The 27,669-nt window shown below is 48.2% G+C and overlaps 1 long non-coding RNA gene across 1 annotated transcript in view; it reads right to left on the bottom strand.

Moving 5' to 3' along the window:
• Positions 1 to 27,669, bottom strand: part of LOC144891281 (uncharacterized) — a 426,767-nt gene that overhangs the window by 114,072 nt on the left and 285,026 nt on the right. The gene's annotated exons all lie outside the window — the stretch shown is intronic.

A 27,669-nucleotide genomic window follows, 5' to 3' on the forward strand; every position in this document is an offset into this window, starting at 1 on the left:
GCTCACCTCTTAGCTGAGGCCCAGCTCCACTGTAAAATATTCCATCGCATTCTCCTGCACATTGAAAAAAATTTCATGATTAATTCAAGAGCAATTCAATTCCTCATTGAAAAATTATTTGGTGAAATTATGACATGTAACCCCCTCTATCTGGCTTTGCCAAACACGAATGTTTGCTCCTGGCTTCACAAGACACCCCATGTACTTTTGAGGCACACAATCCTTTTCCAAATAAAAAAGAATACTTAATGGGTGTATCTCACTTGTACATGTGATAAATCATAAGTCTAATCAAAGAACCCATGGCCTGATAATTTACAATGTCTTTCAGAAGTGCCTCTTTCTCCACCAACAGCTTATTCCTCTGTTACATGCAGACCCGGTTTCCCTGAAGATTCGTCATCTCTCTTTCCGAAAGCTGTTTCCCTATTCTTCCTCGATTTGAACTAAACATTTGGAATTGCTGGCAGAAAACCCATCGCTCTCTGTACCCACCGTACCCAGTCGTACCCAGCTGCTCCTGGACTCTGTGTCCTTCTCTCCTGACAAGGTGGAGAAGTTTCTGTCAACCCTCGACTCTGATTCTGCAACTGGACCTGACGGCATCAGCCCACGGGTCCTAAAATCCTGCTCTGCCGCTCTATGTCACCCTCTCTCTGTTCTTTTCACCCTCTCTTTTGCTCAAGGTCATCTTCCATCAGCTTGGAAATCAGCAAACATTACCGCTTTACACAAAAAGGTGCAACAACAGATCCTTGCAACTAAAGACCAATGAACCTGCTCTCAATCATCAGCAGGTCATGGAATCCATCATTGCTTCGGATATCAAATCCATACTCTTCTCCAATGGCTTGATCTCTGATCATCAATTTGGATTCAGACCAAGTCATTCTACTCTGGACATGCTGCTTCTGCTGTCTCAACAATGGATGGAGGTCCTCAATGCCAAACAGGAAATCAGAGCTGTCTCCCTTGACATATCTCGTGCCTTTGTGAGGATCTCAATTTCTTCCTCAACACAGCCAAAATCAACACTCTCTGCTCACCTTCACTCTTCCATTCCTCTTTTCTCCGTCCTCTGGAATAAACTCCCACACTCTCTTAAATCCCACTCCTCCCTCCAGTTATTTAAAGCAGCTGTTCACCACCATCTCTTATCTTCCCCCATCCAAAACCTTGATCTTTTCTACCCCCGTTAATACAAATACAAATCCACCTTTTTCAAATCCGACTTCTTTCCTGAAATTCCTAGTAGTGTCAATTTGTTTTATACCGTGGACCTCCCCCGCAACCCCCCACCGTCGTCTCCCTTCCACAGATCTCCCAATGTCCCTGTTCTCTACTGTTGATGTACTTGTGTGCTTCCCTCTCTCCCCCTCTCATCTCCCGTTCCCTTTATTATATGTTTTATGTGTCCGTTTATGTTTTTGTGGTTAATGTGATTGCTCTTACACGAGCCGCGGCTCTGTTTACCATTGCTCCATAAAGTTCGCAGATGTACAAAACTATCTCTCCTGCGAACGAGTTCCTGCCATGCCACTTCTTGAAATTACGTATTACTCAAAATACCTGTATTCAATTTCCTATGTGAAGAATACTCCCCAACTTTTATGACTGTGGTCTGAAAACCCTGAGGGAACAACATTTGTTCTCAAGATCTCCTTCGCCATCTGCCTATTAGCATAAAACCCATCTAACCCGCTGACGTGACAATTTCCATAACACATTTACGCCATGAGAAACCTCACTTGTGTTAGGGTGCTTAACGCCCCATGCCTCATCCAACAAACATCTCAGATAGCCTCTGCTAATGGCTTAGCTGACTCAGGGTGAGGTTTAGCACGACTGCGATGTAACGCAAGATTTAGAGTGAAATTAAAATCCCTCCATATTAAAATGAAATGTTGCGACCCAATATTCCTTATTAGTTCAGTCAATTGCAGTAACACGTCGTGCTTCTCTTTGCTTTTGCTTGGGGCACACATGTTCACCAACACAAATCTATCGCTATCCATTATGTAGTCGCTAAATCGAGAGAAGAAAGAGAGGCAGGATGGTGCGAGGGAGCGCGTGGGGCGAGATGACAGGGTTTGAGAGTGGGTGTTCCGGTGGAGCGCATACACCTCTGTTCTGTATGTCTGAATGTCCACTCGGTGGAGCGCATATACCTCCGCCAGGCTGAACAGTTCACCACTGATGAGCTGGATCTGAATCCAAACTTGAACCAAAATCGAATCGGCTTGTTCTTCTCCCCTACTCATCTCATCCAGCAAGTTTTGCAAAAATCTGTCCTCCACTATTTGAAATATCGTGCTATATATTATCGTTTTGGCTCAATCTCTCAAGCGGTTAGGGTTCCGGTTTGGGATCCTAGGATCCTGAGTTCGAATCCAGGTCGATCGCTGAATTAATGCCAGGGGTGTTGACTCAGCCCGTCATCCTTCCGAGGTCGGCAAATTGAGTACCAGCTTGCTGGGATGAATGATCCCGGCATGTACCGAGATTTAGAATAGGTTCACTGTATCCCTGCGCATCGTAAGAGGCGACTAAGGGTTGGCGTCAGGAATGCAATCCGGCAATAAAAATATTGCCTCAAACAGGGAACCATGATTGTCATGGGGCCCGCAAGGCTAACCCCAGCTCTAGCGGGGATGTATTTTCAGTGGTTTTTAAGGCTTTTGTGTTAAAACAAATATGGCGGCCAAAACACGTGACCGATGACATCATTATTTTTTTCTCAACTAATTTATTCCTAGATTATGCTCAATAAATTTCATCTTGATCGGATGAAGCTTTGTACTTGTCGAATTATGACGTTATAATGGAGGCACCTATGACATCACCATTAACGTATTTTATTCCCCATGGAGAGTTCTTTACATTGAGCCATCTCAATTTCTTTCTATTCAGCGCTTTCGGAGATATAGAGGTGCAAAGTTTTTCGGTTTTTCTAAGATGGCGGCCAAACCACGTGACCTATGACGTCATAATTATCATTAAAAAATTATACAGGTGGAGTTGCACCTATGGTGAAAATTTCCTGTCAATTGGACCAACGGTTGCAGAGAAAATCATATTTATTCTGTGCGGACAAACATACAAACAGACAAACAGACGGATTCAAATGCAATACCCTCTCCACCGGCGAGGGTAAATATTCAAATCCTGTCCATTCTTATCGGTTAACAGGGGATGCGAGTGTGCGCCAATCCGACAACATATTTGTGCAGTCTCCACCACTGATCTCTTTTGTTCGGACGGTGCCAGCATTACAGAGATCAGGTGCTGGTATTACAGAGATCAGGTGCCAGCATTACAGAGATCAGGTGCTGGTATTACAGAGATCAGGTGCCGGTATTACAGAGATCAGGTGCCGGTATTACAGAGATGAGGTGCCGGTATTACAGAGATGAGGTGCCGGTATTACAGAGATGAGGTGCCGGTATTACAGAGATCAGGTGCCGGTATTACAGAGATCAGGTGCCAGCATTACAGAGATCAGGTGCTGGTATGACAGAGATCAGGTGCCGGTATTACAGAGATCAGGTGCCGGTATTACAGAGATGAGGTGCCGGTATTACAGAGATGAGGTGCCGGTATTACAGAGATCAGGTGCCGGTATTACAGAGATCAGGTGCCGGTATTACAGAGATCAGGTGCCGGTATTACAGAGATCAGGTGCCGGTATTACAGAGATCAGGTGCCGGTATTACAGAGATCAGGTGCCGGTATTACAGAGATCAGGTGCCGGTATTACAGAGATCAGGTGCCGGTATTACAGAGATCAGGTGCCGGTATGACAGAGATCAGGTGCCGGTATTACAGAGATCAGGTGCATGTATTACAGAGATCAGGTGCCGGTATTACAGAGATCAGGTGCCGGTATGACAGAGATCAGATGCCTGTATTACAGAGATCAGGTGCCGGTGTGACAGAGATCAGGTGCCGGTATTACAGAGATCAGGAGCCAGTATAACAGAGATCAGGTGCCGGTATTACAGGGATCAGGTGCCGGTATGACAGAGATCAGGTTCCGGTATGACAGAGATCAGGTGCCAGTATGACAGAGATCAGGTGCCAGTATGACAGAGATCAGGTGCCGGTATGACAGAGATCAGGTGCCTGTATGACAGAGATCAGGTGCCGGTATGACAGAGATCAGGTGCCGGTATGACAGAGATCAGGTGCCTGTATTACAGAGATCAGGTGCCGGTATGACAGAGATCAGGTGCCGGTATTGCAGAGATCAGGAGCCGGTATTACAGAGATCAGGTGCCGGTATTACAGAGATCAGGTGCCGGTATGACAGAGATCAGGTGCCGGTATTACAGAGATCAGGTGCCAGTATGACAGAGATCAGGTGCCGGTATTACAGAGATCAGGTGTGGGTATGAGACCCCTAAGATCCTTAAGACCCAAAAGGCCCTTAAAGACCCAGAGGACCCCAAGTCCCTGAGGACCCAAAATACCAAAATGACCCAAAAGTCCTCAAAGACCCAAAAGACCCAGATGACCCAAAAGTCCTTGAGGACCTGTAAGACCCAGATTACACAAAAGACCCCGAGAACCCAAAATATCCAGTAGACGCTAAATTTCCCAAAGACCCATAAATCCCCGGGGACCCAAATTACCCAAAAGTCCCTGAGGACCCAAAAGACCCCAAGGATCAAAAAGACCCAGCAGTCGCAAAAATCCCCGAGGACCAAAAATACCCAAAAGTCCCCGAGAACCCAAAAGTCCCCGACGATCGAAAAGACCCAGAGAACTCAAAAGACCCCCTCCATCGCATGAAAACAAACAGTTCCACAAGGGTGGGAACCTTTCACCACACCAGACTACGAGGTCGTGACAGGCCACTACGCAGATCAAGTGGCTGAATTGCGCGCTATATATGTCGGAAAGGCGGACCTCGTGGAGGACAGGCCCTTCTGATCCATCCCACCGTTTGTGCTTTCTTTCCATCTCTGTACCGTCGCCATCCCTCCGTTCAATGTCACATGGAGCTCACACGAGTTTCCCTCATTGCGGATTTCTTTGAGCAATTCTCCAAAAGGAAATATTCGAATAACATTCCTTTAATCATCTTCAAACAGCCTCAAAAGCTGTAAAAATCACAACTTAAATAAGCAATTTAATACTTTTAAGGTATTCTGACCTCGTTCCTTCCGCTCGATCAAACCACCTCCGTTTACATATGATATTTGCTCCTTTGGGGTCTTCGGGGTCTTTTGGGTCCTCTGGGCCTTTTAGGGTATTTTGGGTCTTGGGGTGTTTTGGGACTTCAGAGTCTTCGGGGCCATTTACGTATTTTGGAGCCTCGGGGCCTTCAAGGGTATTTTGGGTCTTTGGGGTGTTTTGTGTCTTTGGGGACTTTGGGGTCTTCATGGTCTTGGTAGTCTTAGGGGACTTAAAGGGTCGTCAACGGTCTGAGGGTCTCAGCAGTCTAAACGTAATTAAGAGTTCACGGACTGTGCTTTAGATGTTAATTTTTTTGAAGAAAAAGAAGAAGACGTTTTGGTCGCATATAACCAAACAAACATAACCATAGACGTTTGCTCTATTATAATAATAATAATAATAATTATTATTATTATTATTATTATAATATATATATATATATATATATATATATATATATATATATATATATATATATATATATATATGGAAACGTATATATATGTGGCATGGGGTTATGTTGGCACTAACGTTCTAAAATTTAATTGGGAAAGGGAAGCAAAGTGTGGTCGATTTGTGAGGGAAAGATAGGTAAAGGGAGTTTGAGAGGAAATGTTTTGACGTTTTGGAAGATAAAGTAGTAAGTGGTTGGGGAGGGGCAGGAGGAGGTGGAAGAAAAGGAGGATGTTTTGAGAGATCCGCACAAGAGACTTCTCGCCAAACTACGAGTATATCACATTCGAGGATCCATTATCACATGGATAAGGCACTTTCTTACCTCAAGCACACAATCGGTCCTGCGTATCGGCTTTCACTCAGTCAATACCAGTCAGCTCGGGAGTTCCCCCGGGAAATGTAACTTTACCATTAGAGTTTGTCTCCATCAACGACCTGCCAGACTTGGCCTGTTTGCTGACAATTGCATGATCGACACCTCAGGAGCTTCAAAGAAAAACTTTGAGGTTCTTCAAAAAGACCTGAGAAGGCTGGGGGGTGTAGAAAGACAGATGGTCAATGTCCTTCAACCCAACCAAATGTGCATTCATGAAGATTTTCCAACCCAAGACCCAACCAAAAAAAGGAAGTATTGTAGCGTGGTGCTATGCACGCAACTTGTTTGCCAACGAAGGTAAGCCACAACGAGTAGGGTCAAAAGAGTCTTTATTCAATAGCTCAAACTGTAGCACTGAAGTGCTCGGGGCTGCGCGCCCCATGTATATCCCGAGGCCACGCCTACCCCTCGGACGTGGCCGACACCCTCTTGGTGCGCGGAATGATGTCACCGCGCCAGCGAGCCATTGTGTCCACCACACGTGCCCCCCAGAATTCCCGCGCACCTGAAGGGTCAGTTTGCGGGGCAAACGGATGACCCGGCCGAAGCGCCCTCTGGCGGCTGGTGGCGTCTGGGATGCCGGGATGTCATCTGGGATGCCCCCGGCAGCACCTGGGATGGGTGCAGGACCGGGGGGGGGGGGGCGTGCCGGCGGGGCTGGGCGGTGCCGGAGGTCCGCTCGCCGGGGGGCGGCCCCGACGCGGGGGCCGAGCCACTGGCGGGGGTGGTCCACGTCGAGGTGGGCCGGCTTGAGGCGGTCCACGGAAACGTGGTCAGGAGTACCGCCGATGTCGAGGGTGAAGTGTTTCGCCCCGGTCTCCAGCACGCGGAAGGGCCCGTCATAAGGGGGCCGCAGCGGTGTCCGGTGGGCGTCGTGGCGGACGAACACGTACTCCGCCGTGCGAAGCTCCGGGGTGACGTGCGTTGGCGGGCACCCGTGGTGTGCCGTCGGCACCGGGGCGAACCTCCGGGCGGTCTCCTGCAGTGCGGAGCACTGCTGCGCCGCGGACCATGGTGACCTGGAGTCGAGTAGGAACTCACCGGCACCCGCAGCAGTTGTCCGAAGACCAACTCCGCCGCGGATGCGCGCAGGTCGTCCTTGGGCGCCGTCCAGAGGCCCAGCAGGACCCAGGGGAGCCTGTCGACCCAGCCGCCGTCGCGGAGGGTGGCTCGGAGCGCGGCCTTCAAGGAGCGGTGGAAGCGCTCGCACAGGCCGTTGGCCTGGGGGTGGTAGGCCGTGGTGCGGTGCAGCTGGACGCCGAGCCCCTGCGCGACCGCCCCCCAGAGCTCCGAGGTGAACTGGGGGCCGCGGTCGGATGAGATGTCCGAGGGGGCGCCGAACCGGGCAACCCAGGTGGCGATGAACGCCTGCGCGACGTCCGCCGCCATCGTCGCCGCCAAAGGCACGACCTCCGGCCACCGGGTGGTGCGGTCCACCATGGTGAGGACGTGGGTGAAACCCCGCGAGGGGGGCAGAGGTCCCACCAAGTCCACGTGAACGGGGTCGAACCGACGTTTGGGCACCGTGAACGGGGCCAACAGGGCCTGGGTGTGGCGGTGCACCTTCGCGCGCTGGCACGCGAGGCACATCCTGCTCCAATCGCGGACGGCCTTCCAGAGGCCATGCCAGACGAACTTGTCGGCGACCAGCCTCTGGGAGGCCTTCATGCCCAGGTGGGACAGGTCGTGGATGGCGTCAAAAACCCGGCGCTGCCAGCCCGCAGGCACGATGGGGCGAGGCCGCCCGAGGGAGACGTCGCACAAGAGGGCCGTGCCCGCGCCGTCGAACGGCACCTCGGTGACGCGGAGGCCCGTGACGGCGGTCCGCAAGGCCTGGACGTCGGGGTCGGCGGTCTGGTCCGCCGCCAACCAGGCATAGTCGATCCCGAGGTGGACCGCGTGGGCGACGGACCGGGAAAGGCAATCCGCCACCGGGTTGTCCTTTCCCGCAACATGCCGGATGTCCGTCGTGTACTCGGACACGGCCGAGAGGTGACGCTGCTGCCGGGCCGACCATGGCTCGGCGACCTTGGCCATCGTGAAGACCAGGGGCTTGTGGTCGACGAAGGCCGTGAACGAACGGCCCTCGAGCAGATGGCGGAAGTGTCGGACCGCCAGGTGGAGCCCGAGCAACTAGCGGTCGAAGGTGCTGTACCGGCGTTCGTGCGGGCGAAGCTGCCGGCTGAAAAACGCTAGCGGTTGCCAAGCGCCACGCACCCATTGCTCGTGCACCGCGCCCACCACGTAGTCTGACGCGTCGGTGGTGAGGGCGATCGGTGCATCGAGCACCGGGTGCGCGAGCATGGTGGCGTTAGCCAAGGCGAGCTTCGCACCCGTGAACGCCACGTCCATCTGCTCCGTCCAAACAACGTCACCTTTGCCCGGCTTCCCCCGGAGGGCCTCGTGCAGGGGGCGCAGGAGCTGGGCGACGCGGGGCAGGAAACGGTGGTTAAAGTTCACCATGCCCAGGAACCCCTGGAGCCCCCTGATCGTGCGGGGGCGCGGAAACCCCTTGACCGCCTCCACCTTTTCCGGTAAGGGAGTGGCCGTGTGCCTGGTGACGCGGTGCCCCAAAAAGTCGATTTCGGCGACGCCGAACCGGCACTTGGCGGGTTTACGATCAGGCCATGCTGGCCCAGGCGTTCGAAGAGCGTGCGGAGGTGGCGGAGGTGCTCTTCGCGGGACGCGCTTGCGACAAGGATGTCGTCCAGGTAGACGTAAACGCAATCTAAGTCGCGCAAGACGCTGTCCATCAACCGTTGGAACACCTGAGCCGCATTCTTCAACCCGAAGGGCATCCGAAGAAACTCGAAGACGCCGAATGGTGTAATGATGGCCGCCTTCGGTATGTCCTCCGACCTGACGGGGACCTGGTGGTATCCGCGGATGAGGTCCACCTTTGAAAAGAAGGACATTTTCGCCAACCGGGCGGAAAAGTCCTGAATGTGAGGGACCGGGTAGCGGTCGGGGGTGGTGGCATCGTTGAAGCGGCGGTAGTCTCCGCACGGCCGCCATCCCCCGCCGGGCTTCGGCACGATGTGCAGTGGCGACGCCCAAGCGCTCTTGGAGCGCCGTACGATGCCCAGCCGCTCCAGCGTAGCGAACTCCGCCTTCGCCACCGCGAGCTTCGTCGGCTCGAGTCGGCGTGCCCGGGTGTAGACCGGTGGCCCGACGGTGGGGATGTGATGCTCCACCCCGTGCTTGACGGCCACCGCTGAGAAGGTGGGCCGCGTGAGGGCCGGGAAGCTGGCGAGGAGGCGGGTGAACTCGTCCGCTGCCGGAAGCATACAGACCAACCTCGCCGGGACCGAACCGCTCAGCAAGCCGCTTGGCGAGCCGCTCGGTGAGCCGCTCAGGGAGCTGCGCAACGAACTGCTCAGCGTGCAAGCAAGCGAGCTGAACGTTTCGGCCTGGATGAGGCGTCTGTTCTTCACGTCCACCAACAACCCATTTGCACATAGGAAGTCCGCACCGAGCAATGCCATGGGCATGCTGGCGGTTACGAACGTCCATTGAAAGCGTTGCCCTCCAAACCGCAGGGAGAGGCAGCGCTTCCCGAATGTGCGTATGGGTGTACCGTTGGCTGCAAGCAACGCGGGGCCCCGGCCCGCGGTTCGCTTGTCGGACGTGGAGGCGGGGATAACGCTCACCTGTGCGCTTGTGTCGCAGAGGAAGCGACGCCCGGACAAGGTGTCCATGACAAAAAGGAGGCTGCCGGAAAGGCCGACGCTCAAAGCCGCTACCGAGCGCCGGCCCGGGAGTTTCCCGACTTGCCAAACGAGCACGACGGGCAACAATTCCTAGCCTTGTGGCCAAACCTGGCGTGGAAACGGCACCAGGTTTGCGGCGGAGGCGGAGGCCGTGGCTTTCGCGGTGGTGGTGGGCGGGGCGTGGCGGCGGCCACGAGGTGTGCATCGGCATCAGCCTCGGGATCCATGAGGTGTGCATCAGCATCAGCCTCGGGATCCGCGACGGCCGCACCGACTCTCGCCCGCGTGTCACAAGCCGCGAAAAACTTGTCGGCCTCGACGGCCAGAGCGCGGGGTTCCTTTATTTTAGAACCGGCCAACGCGAGGCGTACCTGTGCCGGTAGCTGGCGTAGAAAGAGCGCCCGGAATAAAAAATCCGGGGCTTTGTCACCCAGCAGCGAAAGCATGTCGTCCATCTGGACAGATGGTCGTGTGTCGCCGAGTTCGGGAAGGTCCAGGAGGCGGTCGGCCCGCTCGCACTCCGTGAGGCCGAACGTGGCGATGAGGAGACGCTTGAGCGCCTCGTACCTGTGGTCGGCCAGTGGGTTCCGCAGGACGGACACGACTCGGGCGGCTGTGCCGGGCCCGAGGGCGGCGATGACGTGGTAATAACGCATCTCATCCGCCGTTACGCCTCAAAGTTGGAACTGTGCCTCGGCCTGCACGAACCATACTTCGGCCTGAGCTTCCCAAAACTCAGGGAGCTTCACCGCTACCGCGTTGTTGCCCATGGCGCATTCTGTGGTCAGCGACGGCTGAAACAAAAGGGGTCACCAATGTAGCGTGGTGCTCCGCACGCAACTTGTTTGCCAACGAAGGTAAGCCACAACGAGTAGGGTCAAAAGAGTCTTTATTCAATCGCTCAAACTGTAGCACTGAAGTGCTCGGGGCTGCGCACCCCGTGTATATCCCGAGGCCATGCCTACCCCTCGGGCGTGGCCGACACCCTCTTGGTGCGCGGAATGATGTCACCGCGCCAGCGAGCCATCGTGTCTGCCACAGTATACCTTTTGTGGCCAGCTCCTCGAGGAAGTATCCTCCTACACATACTTGGGGGTTGAAATCGTCATCAAGCTAAGATGGGATACTCAACTCACAAGAGTAGCATCCAAAGTGAGTCAGGAACTATAGGCTTTCTGAAACGGAAACTTTGATCAACCACAAGGAAATATGAAAGAGAAAGCATAAACAACGCCATAGTTAGACTAATTTTGGAGTACACTCGCCCCTGCATAGGACCCGCACCACAATGGAGACATCCAGAAGCGAGACGCTATCCAGAGGAAAGCCGCTCGTTTCCATATGAACGATTATGAACATAAAGGTAGAGTTTTTGAAATGCTGAAAGTCCAAGGGTAGGAAACACTCAAGAGGAGGAGGAGAGACTCTAGGCCCCACTTGATGTATCGAATCGTCAACGGACAAATTGGAATCAAAATGGAAAGTGTGCGACAACTTACACGGAATAACAGGTCAACAAGAGGGAATTGCCACAAATTAAGGAGACGATTGGTCAAGAAAGACGTACGGGGTTAGCTTCGTCCCAAAAACCAACAATTGTTGATTGGAACCAATTAGATACCGCAATGGAAACAAGAAGCTCATTAGACACATTCAAAGATAAATTGAAGAATTTTCATTATTATTTCTACTGTTGCGTGCTAGCTCAGTCACCTCACACAATATAAAGTTGGCGGAGTACAGTTAAGCTGCATATGCCAGCTCAATCAAAATGAGATGAGAGATGGGGATGGGGAGAGAGGAGAGAGATCGGTCATAAATTCCTCATTTTACGTAGGGCCTACTTAACATATAGATGACTCCAAAGTAAACGGCATCATCCTGCAGCGCCATTTGTTATTCGCTAATTTAATGAAATAGCGTCACAGGTTCAATCATCCTCAAAAGCATTGGACGATACGAGCACAGGTTTGAATCCTCACAAGGAACCCAACTTCATAAGCCTGGTGTTGGCTCAACGGTGAAAGGCCGGTGGCTGGCTTTAGACCTTAAGGTCTTGAGTTTGAGCCCTTGTTGAGCCCCGTTGAAATAACACCAGAATCCGTCTGAGGTCGGCAAAATGAGTACCGGCTTATTGGTAATTGTGGCACTGCATCAGCAGCACAGCTGCACTTCCAGATAATGATGCAAACAGCAGCCGTTGGCTGTACACAAAACAACAGCAACCGAACTTCATAAGAATGGAACTTCAGCATGAGTCAAACCGAAAAATGTCCACCGGCCTGGATTCATGTTCTGTAGTGCCACCATATGGAAGATCTCCGAATTGCTAATCGTGACCGAGGAAAGGCAAGTCAACCCAACTTGCTTGTGCATTACCACTCGAGGTTACACCTGTTAAGAACTAGCTAAGGGAGTGCAGTAAGATAGAGTATATGCTATAATTTATTTAAGCTTACAAGGTAGGAATGTTGATTTGTCTTCCAACTGGTAGTTTATGTGGTACAAGTCCTGTCTTTGTCAGCTCAGCCATGTTTTTGCATGTATGTATTTCAGAGCTTGGAGAGAGGATTCTGAGTTAGCCCGCACGAGAGACTTTCATGCGGAACATGAAACCCGCACGAGAATAGGAGGAGGTTTTGTTCCAAATGTAGATCTGTCTTTGGGGGAAGCAGATTGGCTTTGGGGACTGAAACAATTTCAATTGAGCAGGATGTAAGGAAAGGGAGGATGAAGTGGAGTTGTCACATCGGCCATTGTCAATTTGGTACCGTCACAGAATAGTCCCGTTAAAAATGTGATGCAATGGATCAAAGGACCCAGGGCACGAGAGCCAAGGGGATCAGTGTGTGCCAAGGAGCCAGGAGATGGGATCGAGGAGCCGAGACAGGGGGCGAGGAGTCAGGAAGCGATTTAATCGGGTTCGGAAATGGCTGATGGCCTCTTGGGAGAAGTTGCTTGGTCAGGAACTGCTGAGGTCTAGGCCGTGGCTGCTGTGTAGACTGTTCCTGAGCCAACAGCCATTCAGCTTTGATAAAGTTCGGCTCTGGAGTCTGAACCATCGCTCCAGTTTAGTACTCTGAAAAATGTGAGATGGAACTTTTTGTTGCGAGTTCTCTCCTAAGAGACTGTGAGAACACAATTTCCTTTTGTCCTGCTCATAAGCCCTACTGCCAGAGATATAAACAATGGGTTAACGAGAGTGTGGGTCCATTTAGGAAGAGTACAGGATAATTGGTGGACAATGAGGGTCAGATGGCAGACTCATCAAATAGTTATTTTGCTTCTACATTTACACGTGAATAGTCAGGGGAACTTTCAATAGCTGAGAGTATCTAACTTGGCGGTGAGCAAGGGCTTTTAGAAGATCTCAAAGTAGAAGTAGATGAAGTGAAGAAACAGGTTGAACTAGAACAGCACTCGGTAGAGCCTCCGCCAAGATGGATGTAAGGAAAGCAGGATGTAAGGAAAAGGAGGATGAAGTGGAGTTGTCACATCGGCCATTGTCAATTTGGTACCATCACAGAACAGTCCCATTAAAAGTGTGATGCAACGAATCAAAGAACCCTGGGCACGAGAGCCGAGTGGATCAGTGTGTGCCAAGGAGCCAGGAGATGGGATCGAGGAGCTGAGACAGGGGGCGAGGAATCAGGAATCGATGTAATCGGGGTTCAGGAATACCTCCGCCAAGATTAAAAGTTTACATTTCGTATCTTAATGATAAGCTGGATATGCAGCCGGATCTTAACCAAAATATAATTGGCTTATCACCTACTCAACTCATCTACCAAGTTTTGTCATAAACCATCCATAACTTTTTGAGATATCATGCGATATGTCGTTTTTGCCCCCCATCTCTCAATGGTGAAGAATCACTTTAAAAATAAATAAATAAAAACTCTTGTATCCGGATCTGGATCGTCACCAAAATCAAATCAATTCATCTTTATCATACACCTAACCACTCTACCAAATTTTGTCCGAATCAGTCCATAACTTTTGAGATTTCCTGCTTGAAAACAGAGACAGACAGATGAAAACATAACCTCCGTCTACCTTTGGTGGTGGAAATAAACATTAGGGGATGAAAAAGCTCCAGAGCCGGATAATATTGTTGCGGTTCTGAGAATGTACATATTGATTAATAAAGGTTAAAGGTTTTGCCCCCAAAGTTAGTCCACATGCAACACGTAGTCCACCTTAGAACATTAGTTATGTCATAGTATATGTGAGATAAGGACATTTCCAATAGTGATACCTGCGTTGTGTAAAGAAATAAATAAGAGTAGGTCCCATTCATTTTGCAGCCCACCCACCAATCGACCTCGTTGGGCAGCAACCAGTCTGCGCCCCATTCCCCATTGCGCCCCATCCAGTCTGCGCCCCATTGCCCCTCGCATTAGGATGCTCAAACCAGCCAAATGCCACGAGGTAGGCCTGGAAAAGGGGGCGGAGCGCGAGGTCGGGGTGTGGCCACGTCAAGCAGACGTCAAGGGCGGAGCCGGTAAGAGCCAACGAACCAACCAGGGCTCGGGTGGAATGGCGTGAGGGGCGTGGTCAGAGTGCGGCTGGCACATTCGAGAGGGTTCGCTGGGCGGCGCTATATAACTGCGCTCACAAAGCCCTTCGAGAGGACTTATGCGCTTTATCAAGAGGACTGATGAGCGAGGGGCTTTGTAACAGGACTATTGCGCTTTATCAAGAGGGCTGGAGGATATACGCGCTTTGCAAAAGGACTCGAGAGGACTGATACGCGCTTTACCAAAGAGGACGGTTGGGAGAGGCGCTTCGCCATTCGAACTGTCGGGAGCGCATATAGAGCCGGTTTGTTTATTACATACGCGACCGTGGTCGCCAGTAACCGCCAGCCTAGCATACCTTTCCCCCGATAATTGTCCGGTCCGCGCCAACGACACGCGGGGAGTGCATGCCGTCTGTCCTACCATCTTCTTCACGGCGAGTCGGGGGCCCGGAGAACGAGCTGTGGATATCATCCCTGGACCATCGACCCTGACCATCTACATCCCCGTGTGAGTGTGTCTGTGTGTGTGCGGGCCCGTTTGTCCTGGGATAAGTTAAGATTGTAATAAGGCTGCACTGTGTATTCTGCTTCTTCTTCTTCACTGTACATTGTGTTAATAAATCAATCTGTTCTTCCTTTCTTCTTAATCCGACCGTATTAGTGATTTCTTCCATTGGGTAAGCGTGGCACGATTCGGCACCGCTCAAATTGGGTTAGTTCCTGTTAACAGCTTGGATCACGGCTCGCTATCGCTCGGTGTTTCCACCTAAAACCGTGGTTCGGGCGGGGTTATTTCCTTGCTTCCTGGGAGGCGCTGGTAATTAGGTGATTCGGCCTACCACCCTATTCAGCGCTGACCGGAAGGAACGTAATAGCTCCGGATCACGTCGGCGAGTAAAAGACAAGGGGATTAATCCCCCTTTGGTAAGGGGAAGGCCGACGTTGAGATCCGCAACAATATCCATCCAAGAGTATTGCGGGAAGTGGCAGAGCAGATAAGCGAGATGTCAACAGTGTTCTTTAATATCTTGTTTCAGTCAGGACAAGTACCAAAGGATTGGAGAGAAGCAAATGTAACACTGTTATTTGAAGAAAGGTTCCAGGGAAGAATTGGGGAACTATAGACCTGTCGGCTTGACTTCAGTTGTGGGAAAGGTTTTGGAGACGTTAATTAAAGAACGGAAAGGGAAACGTTTTAATAATTTCAAATTCATTAAAAGCAGTCAGCACAGATTTACCAAAGGGAGGTCATTTTAAACAAATTTATCCAAGTTTTATGAAGCATTTTCTGATTGGGTGAATTTGTTGAATGGTGTGGCCAATCTGCTGGGTATTTTGGGTCATTTGGGGTCTTCTGGGCCTTTTGGGTCCTCAGGGTCATTTGGGTATTTTGGTTCCTCTGGGTATTTTGGGTTTTCTAGATCCTCTTGGTCCTCTGGATCTTTCGGGTCATTTGGGTCCTCGGGATATTTTGGGGTCTTTTGGGTCCTCAGAGGGAGGAGGGGGTATTTTGGGTCCTTTGGATTAAGTATTTCAGGTTACAATTTTGGGTAGCATCAGGTCAGCTGTCCAACCAATGGACCCAAAATGGATATACATCCAAACATACATGCAGTTACACACAAACACTTGCTCCAATATATGTCTGTCCATTATGTCCCCACAAACATACACCAATCAGAGCTGAGGCTCTGGTCACATGACAAGTGGACAGCGTTTAGTAGCCATTACAGTTGCATATTTTACTAAAAGGAAATATAATAACCATCTGTGGAATGTTTTGGGGGCCCGGCGGGTGTCGTAAGGTAGGTAGGAGGTTTCAAAAATTGCATGGACCTTGCTCCCGAATCCGGAAGTGAACCGATGATGACAGTTTGCTGGTTTGATATCTTAATAGAATTGTGATTTAACATTATATTTTGATACATTAATAATATCATATTAATTTGCGATTGGATTAATGAATTATGCTGTTTGGAATGAAAATATAGAGATATTGAGTTTAAAGCAGAATGAGGAAATGACAAAAGGGTTTCCATCTGTGACATTCGCGGATTCCCCATTTGCAGTTTCGCCATTGACTGGATATAGCAACATTCACACTGGGCACGTTTTTTGTCCAAGTCCTTCACGAACCTGCTGTCGATGCCGGCCGTTCGTCTGAAGGTGGCACAGGAATGTGGAATTTATTGGTTCATTGTTGTTAGACTATCAGTCTTGTTTTCTACAACCTTTATTGAATTTGCGGAATTGAATAAGCGGAAGAGTTGGACAGGCCGGAAGGCTATGGGAATTAACGGTGATTAACGATCCCACTCCCACTAACTGTGACCCAACTTCCTCGATGCTGTTATATTTGGAAACAGCTCCTGGCCCAATGGGTTCCCCTGACGAGGAGACTGCAGACTCTTCTTGTGCTGTCGTGTTGTGGTCGTGACACGGAGGGACACGGGGGAACACGGAGGAGGTAATTCCATTACAGAATCCTGATGACGATTGTGAAATGATCCAAGCTCTGATTTACGCTTCTGTACCCTCTGCAACTTCAGGTTGCTGAATTTATTATAGCAAGTCTTATGCCATATTGCTTCCACTCTCTAAGTGTCCTTTCCATCCCTTATTCTTCATCCAGCATGGACATGTCCATGCCAGGTGGTCCATAACCCGGCTCCTGGAAACTCTGTGCATAGATTCTCAGTAAATGTCGCACACCTTGAAACTGCAACCTTGTCTTGTATTTCTTGCTGGACAAATCAGTTTTTCATTTCCTCGTCTTGTCACAAAGCACGTAAATCTTGCGCTGTTTGTAGGGTCAATGTTGTTGTTGTTTGCTCGGCTTGCACTGGGCTGTTGGAACTATGCCTACTCATTTGGCTGGATTCTGGGATACGCATGGCATGGCTTGTTCCATTGCCAGGTATTTTGTTTAAGCATTATTCTGGTTTCAAAATCACAAATTAAAATCACAAATTACGAATCTTGGTGTTGCCTAGCAACCTAATAGAATGTAAAAAATAGTTTTATTTTACAACTTTTGTCATATTTATATTAAAAACAACTATAGCTGTAAACAAAGAGCTCATCCTGATTACTCATTACCCTCGCCAGAGGAGAGGGTATTGCATTTGAGTCCGTTTGTTTGTTTGTCTGTTTGTCCACACAGAATAAATATGATTTTCTCTGCAACCGTTGGTCCGATTGACGGGAAATTTTCACCATAGGTGCAACTCCACCCGTATAATTTTTAATGATAATTATAACGTCATGGGTCACGTGGTTCGGCCGCCATCTTGGAAAAACCGAAAACCTTTGCACCTCCATATCTCCGAAAGTACTAAATAGAAAAAATTGAGACATGGCTCATTGTAAAGAACTCTCCATGGGGAATAAAATATGTTAATGATGATGTCATAGGTGCCTCCATTATGACGTCATAATTCGACAAGTACAAAACTTCATCCAATCAAGATTAAATTTCTTGAGCGCCATGTCGGCATAAACTGGTGGAGAGAAAAAAATAATGATGACGTCATCAGTCACGTGGTTCGGCCGCCATATTGGAAAAAACGAAAAACTTTGCACCTTTTATATCTCCGAAAGCGCTGAATAAAAAAAATTGAGACATGGCTCATTGTAAAGAACTCTCCATGGGGAATAAAATATGTTAATGATGATGTCATAGGTGCCTCCATTATGACATCATAATTCGACAAGTACAAAACTTCAGCCGATGAAGATGAAATTTCTTGAGCGCCATGTCGGCATAAACTGGTGGAGAAAAAAAAATAATGATGACGTCGTCGGTCACGTGGTTCGGCCGCCATCTTGGAAAAACCGAAAAACTTTGCACCTCTATATCTCTGAAAGTGCTGAATAGAAAAAATTGAGACATGGCTCATTGTAAAGAACTCTCCATGGGGAATAAAATATGTTAATGATGATGTCATAGGTGCCTCCATTACGACGTCATGATTCGACAAATACAAAACTTCATCCAATGAAGATGAAATTTCTTGAGCATAATCTGGGAATAAATTAGTTTAGAAAAAAAATAATGATGACGTCATCGGTCACGTGGTTCGGCCGCCATATTTGTTTTAACACAAAAGCCTTAAAAACCATTGAAAATACATCCTGGCGAGGGTTTGCAATCTCTGATTGCTCTTTTTCTTGTTATTGATGTATTTGTGTTGTTTAGCTGCTTGAGGATGCAACCACAATCCAATTCATCAAATTTGTAAAACCTCACGAAAAGGGGACAAAACTTGTTTTCACCCCGTTCTGACTGTTTGACTGACTGTGAACAGGATATCTCAAAAGGTTACGGACGGATTCGGACAAAACTTGGTGGACAGGTTGGGTGAGTGATAAGGATGAAAGGCTTCGATTTTGGTGAAGATCTTAACACAGATATGAGAATATTAAATTTTTTAAGTGCTTCTTCACCATTGAGAGATAGAGCCAAAAACGATATATAGCATCTTTCAAAAAGTTGTGGATGAGTTTTGACAAAAGTAGGTGGATGAGTTGGTTAGGTGACATGAACAAGCCGATTAAATTTTGGTTCTGGTTCGGATCCAGCCTACCAATGGGATACAAAACTTAGCCTGGCAGAGGTATGCGCTCTACTGAATGCCATTTTAATATTTATTATGTATGCGTGTAGGATCCACTCCAACTTCTGCTTGCAATCTGCAAGCATTCCCCACAGGTATTTTACTAATGTCTTTCTTACAGTTAAGAAGTGTTCAACTTCAAATGCACTTCAGCGTTGAGATCTGAGATTGCTTTTATATGATTACATACATCATACTAAAATACGCAATTTGGTGTCTGTCTGTCTAACGATTTTTTACATAGCTGCCATAGAGAGGGTTTCAGTGTCGAGCGACTAGACTGATTCAAGGCCTAGCTGCCCACACTCAGCTATGAGGAGCGACAGAAGAGACAGGGCTTTATACGTTTGAAAGGAGGTCAAGCACGATGGATATACTCGAGATGTTGAAGATCATCTATATTTATATATGTATGTACGTATGTACAGTATGTATGTCCTCTCTTCACCCATTGATTGGAAAGCTGATCTGACGCCACCAACAATTGTAACCTGAAATACTTAACGCTAAGGATCCAGAGGACAAAAAAATTCCTCTCCTCTCCACCCCCCCCCTCCCCCTCCCGAGGACCCAAAATACCCAAATGACCCCAAGGACCCAAAAGACCCAAAAGATCGAACAAACTGAGGACCCAAAAGATCCAAAGGACACAGAAAATCCAAAATCCCAGAGGATACAACATATCCTGAAGATCCAAATGACCCAAAAGATATAAAATATCCAAAGACCCAAAATATATAAAAAGAACAGGCACCAAGAGAATCGAAAAGTCCCCAAGGATCCAAATCCAAAAGACCAAATAGACCCCGAGGACCCAAAAGACCCCAAATACCCAGATGACCCAAAAGACCCTGAGGACCCAAAAGTCCCAAAAGACCCTGAGGATCACCAAAAGCCCAGAAAACCCCTAAGGACCTGAAAGACCGTCAAATATCCCTAGGACTTTTTAGATCCTTTAAGACCCCTTTTACCTTTAAAAACCTTTCAAGACTTTCGACACCTTTAGAAGTGCAAGTGATTAATTTGCAAACCTCCCATGTGTAAGTGATTAATTTGCAAGCCTCCCATGTGTAAGTGATTAATTCGCAAGCCTCCCATGTGTAAGTGATTCATTTGCAAGCCTCCCAGCATGTTCAGATCTAGCATGTTCAGAAAGCTGCCGCCATTTAATTTCTCGTGACGTGGTCTCTGTCGGGAAAACAGGGGGATTTGATCGTAGTTGGCTGATATGAGATGTGGACGGATCGATCAGCATTCTCATTTTGCTCTGTATTCTGGTCGGACAGGGGGTTCTTTATTACCTGCATATTCGAATACAGCAAATATCAACCGTCATCCTGTGTCTTGCTTAATTCTTCCTGCGTCACAAATGCCTTCACCCTTTAGACCTTTACACCCCTTAAATCCCTTCAGACCAAGAGTGTTTCTGTCGCTCAAACTTTTGGGTGACTGGACATCCTCCGTCGGGCGAAGTCCTTTCTGGGCACTTTTGAGCTCCTCACCACATACAAAGCTTTCATCCGCAGCTCAATGGAATACTGCTCTCCCCTCTGGGCTGGTGCTCCTGCCTCACACCCAGCTCGGCTTCACGCGGTTGAAACCAAAGCTTTCAGAATTATTTGAATCTCCCTCGATGAAGCTGATTCTAATGGCCTTTCACTCACAGCTGGCAGGTTGGTGGTCTTTCTGTCTTCTACCGACTCCTCTCCGGCCTTGCTCCCCCTGCCCTGTCTGTGCTCTGTCCCACAAATATTCCTGCAGGACGCACAAGATCTGCCAGCAACCCTGTTCTGGTGAAACTGCCAAAATCACACACAGCTGGCAGGTTGGTGGTCTTTCTGTCTTCTACCGACTCCTCTCCGGCCTTGCTCCCCCTGCCCTGTCTGTACTCTGTCCCCCAAATATTCCTGCAGGACGCACAAGATCTGCCAGCAACCCTCTTCTGGTGAAACTGCCAAAATGAAGACTCTCTGCTCACCTTCCCTCCTTCATTCCTCTTTTCTCCCGCGTCTGGAACAATCTCCCACACTTTCTTCAATCCCACTCCTCCCACCAGGTCTTCAAAACAGCTGTTCACCACCATCTCTTGTCTTCCCCCATCCAAAACCTTGATCTTTTCTACCCCCGTTAAAACACCCCAAATCCGCCTCTTTCAATCCCCAACTTATTTCCTGAAATTCCTAGAAGTGTTAATTTGTTTTATACCGTGTACCCATCACTCCTCCTCCTGCCCTCCCCCTTCCACAGATCTACCGACGTCCCTGTTGTTATGCTTGTGTGCTTCCCTCTCTCTCCCCCTCTTATCTCCCGCTCACTTCATTGCATGTTTTATGTGTCTGTGCATGTTTTCATGTTCAATGTGTTAGCTCTTACACGAGCCTCGATTCTGTATACAAAAATCAAAAAGACCCCTTAGACCTCAACACTATTTTGACCCTTTACACCCTTCAGACAGATTAGACAGCTTGGACCCTTAACCATTTAGATATTTAGACCACTTGGAACTTTTTAGACCCTTTTACATGCTTGAGAGATAATAGACCTATAATTTTTTTGCAAAACAGAGACTATAAATTATTTCAGCAAGTGATGCACAAGCTCGACGCACCCAGAGGGTGGACACTCTGCTAGTGAAGGGTAATGGAGGGAATAAGTGTAGAAGAGTTTTTCAGCAAGATGGACAGTAAGACGAATAGGACCAGGGGCCATATAGTCCAGGAATAATAGATTTAACCCGGAACAAATTCAAACAAAGCTGAAAATTTCAGGATATGTTCAGAAAACTGTCCTGAATAACATACTAAAAGTCCCCAGACATCCGCCTTGTGCTTCAACGGAAATTCAAGATGGCGTCCAAAATGGCGGCAATTTTGGCTTTTTTTTTTTTTTTTTTTTTTTTTGGATACTGAATCGAGGCTCGTGAAAGAGCTAACATTTATTTCACAAACAAAACAACCAGACAAACAAAATATACAAAAAGAGGGAGCGGAAGACAAGATGGGGAGAGAAGGGGAAGCACACAACCACAACATTTGAGAGCAGGGAGAAGTGTGGGAGGGAGAGGGCTTGGGGGCAGGAGGCGTGGGAAGGGGGAGGGGGGGGGGGGGGAGAGGTATAAAACACAAAGGGACCGAAATTAGCGGGGGTAGAAAAGATCAAGGTTTTGGATGGGGGAGGATAAGAGATGGTGGTGAACAGCTGTTTTAAAGACCTGGAGGGTGGAGTGGGATTGAAGAGAGTGAGGGAGTTTGTTCCAGAGGCGGGAGAAAAGAGGAATGAAGGAGTGAAGGTGAGCAGAAAGTCTTGATTTTGGCAGTTTAACCATAAGAGGGTTGCAGGCAGATCTTGTGCGACCTGTAGGAATATTTGGGGGACAGAGCCCAGAGAGAGCTGGGGGGGCAAGGCCAGAGAGGAGTCGGTAGAAGACGGAAAGACCACCAACCTGCCTGCGGTGAGTGAGTGAAAGGCCCTTGGAGTTAGCTTCATCGCAGGAGATTCCAATGATTCTGAACGCTTTGGTTTCAACAGCGTGAAGACGAGCTAGGTGTGAGGCAGGAGCACCAGACCAGAGGGGAGAGCAGTATTCCATAGAGCTGCGGATGAAAGCCTTGTATGTGGTGAGGAGCTCAGGTGTGCCAAGGAAGGACTTCGCACGACAGAGGATGCCCAGTCGGCGACTGGCTTTGGAGGCCAGATTTGAAATGTGGTTTTCCCAGGAAAGATCATGGCAAATAGTGAGACCCAAAAGCTTGAGTGACATTTTATCATATTACCACCTAAAAACATGATAGAAATGCAAACAGGGTGTCAAAATACATGTTTTCAAGCACGAGGATTGTTTTAAAGATTACATTATGAGTTTATATGACTTATATGTGTCATTCGATCGATTATGAACAATTTCAACGACTTATAAGATTATATTTTATCATCATCGTCTTCATCACTGTTAGGAAAAACTGGTCTAGTCTCTTCATCTTCTCCATCTTCATCCAGCAGTGATGGAAATGGTGCAGCATTGTTGCAGGTCTGGCCATTGCACTTGACACATAGGTGGAGCAAGGTAACCCAAGCTTCCTGCAACCGCACGACGAGCCACAGCCATCTGCTTTGCAGCAGCATGATACCATGTTTAGCAGAGTGTCAGGGGCAATGGGCTGGTCTGTTTCAACGGGAATGAGATTGTTATCCTGCAGTCTCCATCCCCACTCTGTTGGCTGCAAGGGATTGCCTGGGAAGTGGTGGTTTGCATGTTATGGTCAAACAAGATGTTACTGGATGTGGCTTTCTTTGCCCGCCGCTGTTGTTCAACTGCCTTTGTGGAGCTGGTGTTATAGCCATCAAATACAACAGTGTTGCCTGCTCCATAATGTTTCAAAGTATAGGAAACGTAACAATGACACACATCACTGTACTTCGATGGTTGTGGCCAGAACACCGACTGCAACAGATGACCCCCATCCACAACGTAGCGACACTTGTCGGGCATGTCCGGCTGTGCAGGGACAAACGACTTCAGGAGTGTACCTAGGGCACTCTCGTTTGTCTTCCGCATGGCGCCATCGTGAAACAGGGAAGAAGGTTGAGGGCCAAGTTCGTATGCCAGAAACTCTTCCAGGTCCGAGCTAGTCTTCAAGACACAGTTTATCTTGTTGAAGAAGAGATCAGGATTCACGACTGTGTTTTGCCCCCTGATGTTGATGCTATTATGCTTATCATTCAACGTCTTCACTTTGTCGCTGCGGTGCAGTGTGATCTCTGTGAAGCGTTTGCCGGCTATCCTAGAGGCCGCAGTAAGACCAACGTTCACTGCATCATCACAGTTGACCGAGACATCAGCTACAACTCCAGTCGCGATTGACACCAGACGGTCTCGTTGATAACCAGCAAATGGTGGATGCGCCTGCAACCACTGCACGAAAACACCATGATCCGTGTTGAATTTTTCTTTGGTGGATGAACGGAGATCCTTATGTTGTTCCGAGTTAGTTGTGTGTACACCAGTGAACTCCTCCAGATCATCACAGACAGGGACACATTGAGGTAAAGCATGAACCCATTTTGCTAAGGTACTGTCGATAATACCTCGACCATGGGTCATTCCCCCACTCATTTTCAGCATCCTCATCAAGAACTGCTCGATTGTTTGATCAGAGAAATTCCCAGCCCAGAATTAATTAGCTCGGCGGATTGTGAAGTAACCTTTGTCAGTGAACAAACTATACTCATCAGGTGGCATGACTTTGTTGATGGATTCCATCTGCTGGAGGTAGAGTCTGGCAGATTTGGCATAAGGAAGATGACCAGCTGCGTGGAAATGTGGAATCATCTCCCTTACACTGTGAAGGTGGAGCTTCCAATCACCTGTCCTCTCAGCTCTGACAAAGTTCAGCATCAGGATAACCTGATGGACGTATTGCACCCATAGCTTGCCAGTTCTACTATGGCTAGCTGCTTGGTCAAGCTGTTGTGACAGTAGTTGGTGGAACTGCGTAACAATTTCGTCCTCTTCTACATTAGCGGTGCCTACATCTTGGTGAATAGTGTTGTCGTGCACACAGGCCAGGTGTTCTCTGTCAGTCTGGTTTAACGAGTCAGACTTCTCCAGCAGGACACTTATGAGAGCTAACAAGGAGAGAATGTGAGCCCGCACTGCTCGAGAGTAAGCATGGCCAGTCAGCATGTGTACCACAGACCCATTGGCATACACTCTTCCCCACAGTTCCGCTAACCCACTCCCTGACATGATATGGCCTATACTACCAAGATATGACATCAGAGGATGAAATCCACCAAGTCGAACAATCACTCTGTCCAAGTCGTTGGAAGCAGCAACTATTTCTGAAGCCTTCTGGAACAAAGGCTGATCAAAAGTTACAGGACAGATTTTCAGATCATGTTTTTCACTTTGTTCTTGAGCAAAACACAGTGCAGAGTAGATGGTGCTGGGGTTACGAGGATCAAGATTGATGAAGGGGAGAGTTTCAATTCTGGAGGTATGAAACTCGACATTCCTCACAACAGTTTTCATGAATCCACTCCAAGGAACTCGAGATGATAAATTCAACACATACCCAAGCATCCAAACCAAATCAAAAGCTGTCGCTTGAAGAATTTGACTGTCAGAAATGTTCAGAGACTCAACTGTTACACACTGAAGCCCAGGAACTGGCGGTTTGCTGTAAGTCTTAATGGGGATTTGCGCAAATGTACCGAATAGCTCTGTTGATGGTGCTTTCGCTGTGCGCTTGATGGGCAACTTATCCACTGTTCCGTAAGGAGTTACACATGCTATTCCACCCATAGCATGAAATGTGTTGTGACCGGTCAGCGTAGCTACGTTGAAGTCCGCATTGTCAAACACAAATTGCGTAAAACCATTCAAGCCATAGGAAGGTTCGCAAGTGGGTATTAGACTATTCTCAAAGCGTTGCACTTCCTTGTAATCGTCAGCAAAGGTGATACTGCTCAGGATATCTATCAGCTCACGTGAGGCGTAGTTGCGATGTATGTACAATGCAATGGCAAGTAGCAATGGTGAGCTAAATGACCTCGGCCTGCAGGTTGAAATGATGGAATGGGCTATGGCCGTGCACCGTCTGTTTACAACTCTAGACTGTTTATCCTTCGGATCTAGCAATTTTTGCAAGACACGCTTTAGTGAGTCAGGAATCAAGGTGTTACCATTCTCAGTGTCTTTCATTGTGGGGTATTCAGTGAGATCATAAATTGATAAGTGAATATCATCTATCTATAATTCCAGTAATCTCTGTGTGTATGTGTGTGTGTTTGTCTGTGACCGCTGTTTCTCGACAACTACCGGTCCGATATACTTGAAACTTGCCAGGTATATTGCTGGGGACCCGAGGATGTGCCTTTTCAAGGTTTGAAATTAATCGGACAAGTGGTTCCCAAGGTATGGTCACCGTACTCGCAAGCCGTTCGCTTTGGCTTTGCGAATGGACCAAACCATTTCATGTAAATAGAGGGGGGGGGGGGGGTTCTACCGTACTCGCAAGCCGTTCGCTTTGGCTTTGCGAATGGACCAAACCATTTCATGTAAATAGAGGGGGGGGGGGGGGTTCTGTGGTCGTTACTGCCACGTGGTTTCAAAGTTTTTTTTTGTTGTTGTTGTTTGCACGCATGTTTTTTTGCACCCACGTACGGGCACGCCCTAGTCTATCTATAATTCCAGTAATCTCTGTGTGTGTGTGTGTCTGTCTGTCTGTATGTATGTATGTATGTATGTATGTATGCGACCGCTGTTTCTCGACAACTACCGGTCCGATATACTTGAAACTTGCCAGGTATATTGCTGGGGACCCGAGGATGTGCCTTTTCAAGGTTTGAAATTAATCGGACAAGTGGTTCCCAAGGTATGGTCACCGTACTCGCAAGCCATTCGCTTTGGCTTTGCGAATGGACCAAACCATTTCATGTAAATAGAGGGGGGGGATAGTCACCGTACTCGCAAGCCGTTCGCTTTGGCTTTGCGAATGGACCAAACCATTTCATGTAAATAGAGGGGGGGGATAGTCACCGTACTCGCAAGCCGTTCGCTTTGGCTTTGCGAATGGACCAAACCATTTCATGTAAATAGAGGGGGGGGGGGGGGTAGTCACCGTACTCGCAAGCCGTTCGCTTTGGCTTTGCGAATGGACCAAACCATTTCATGTAAATAGAGGGGGGGGGGATATAATTTTAGATATATATATAGTACGGGCACGCCCTAGTCAAGAATAATTGATGCAGCCATTTAAATTATTCGATCATTTTCGTTATAGTTCCCAGTTGTTCTGTCGGTCACCCACTTTTCACGAAGGATCCGGTGCGCAGAGTCACGAAAACTGACAATGCTTGTCTTTCCAGGGATACTTGTGATGATGATGTCCTCACCATAACGTTCGTTCAGCTTCTGTTTGAAGTATTTGATGGAATACCCTTCTTCACCTTGAAGAAACGTTTCCATATGTTCCATGAGCACCGAAATAGAAAACTGACATTCATCATTCTCATCTATAAATGAACAGAGTGTATTGAAGGCATAATCTCTTACAGCGTCAGCTGGTTTGCCAACGGATTGTGTTTTCTCAGTATTAGTAAAGAACTCAACACCACAGGCTCTATGGTATTTGGCCTCAGCTGCTACCAAATCTATGACAGCATCTATTCTCTTGGCAACTTTGTTGCCCCACTCATCACATCTTTCTCTTGCGCGTTTCGAAACACCGTCCTTATATTCAATGGTCTGAACATTGCTGAAGGGTTTCCTTCGTTTGAGTGCGATTTCGCTACTAGTTTCTATCATAGCGGATATATCATATATTTCGTTTTTAGATTGTCCTTGGCACAAGCAACACAATTCAAGCAAGGTCAAGCGCATAACGTCTTAGCGGAGACACAATGTGCCAAAAATCATAAACTTACCAGTAGTATGTTCTTGAGTACTTTAGATACAGTTTGTTCATTTCTCTATCACAATCAAATACATTGATTTGTGATGATGATGCTAAAAGTGACAACACAGTGACGTGAGACTACTACTGAGAAGTCAGGTCATCTAGCGTGACATCATTCGCCTATGACGTCATTCGCCTATGACGTCATTCGCCTATGACGTCACAATACCATCGCGTCGCCCAGTGGGAATAAGACATATTATAAAATAAACCTAGTATAAACCTATAATAGAATAAACCTAGGTCCTAAGCGCCTAGATAATATGTTTCAGAGTTACGGCCGTTTTTGGCCAACAATGACCTTGATAAATATCATTTGACCTTGAAAATGACACATATAAATCCTATAAAC

This window comes from Myxine glutinosa, chromosome 3, assembly GCF_964187855.1.
Source record: "Myxine glutinosa chromosome 3, kmMyxGlut1.1, whole genome shotgun sequence".
In the NCBI taxonomy this organism is placed as follows: domain Eukaryota; kingdom Metazoa; phylum Chordata; class Myxini; order Myxiniformes; family Myxinidae; genus Myxine; species Myxine glutinosa.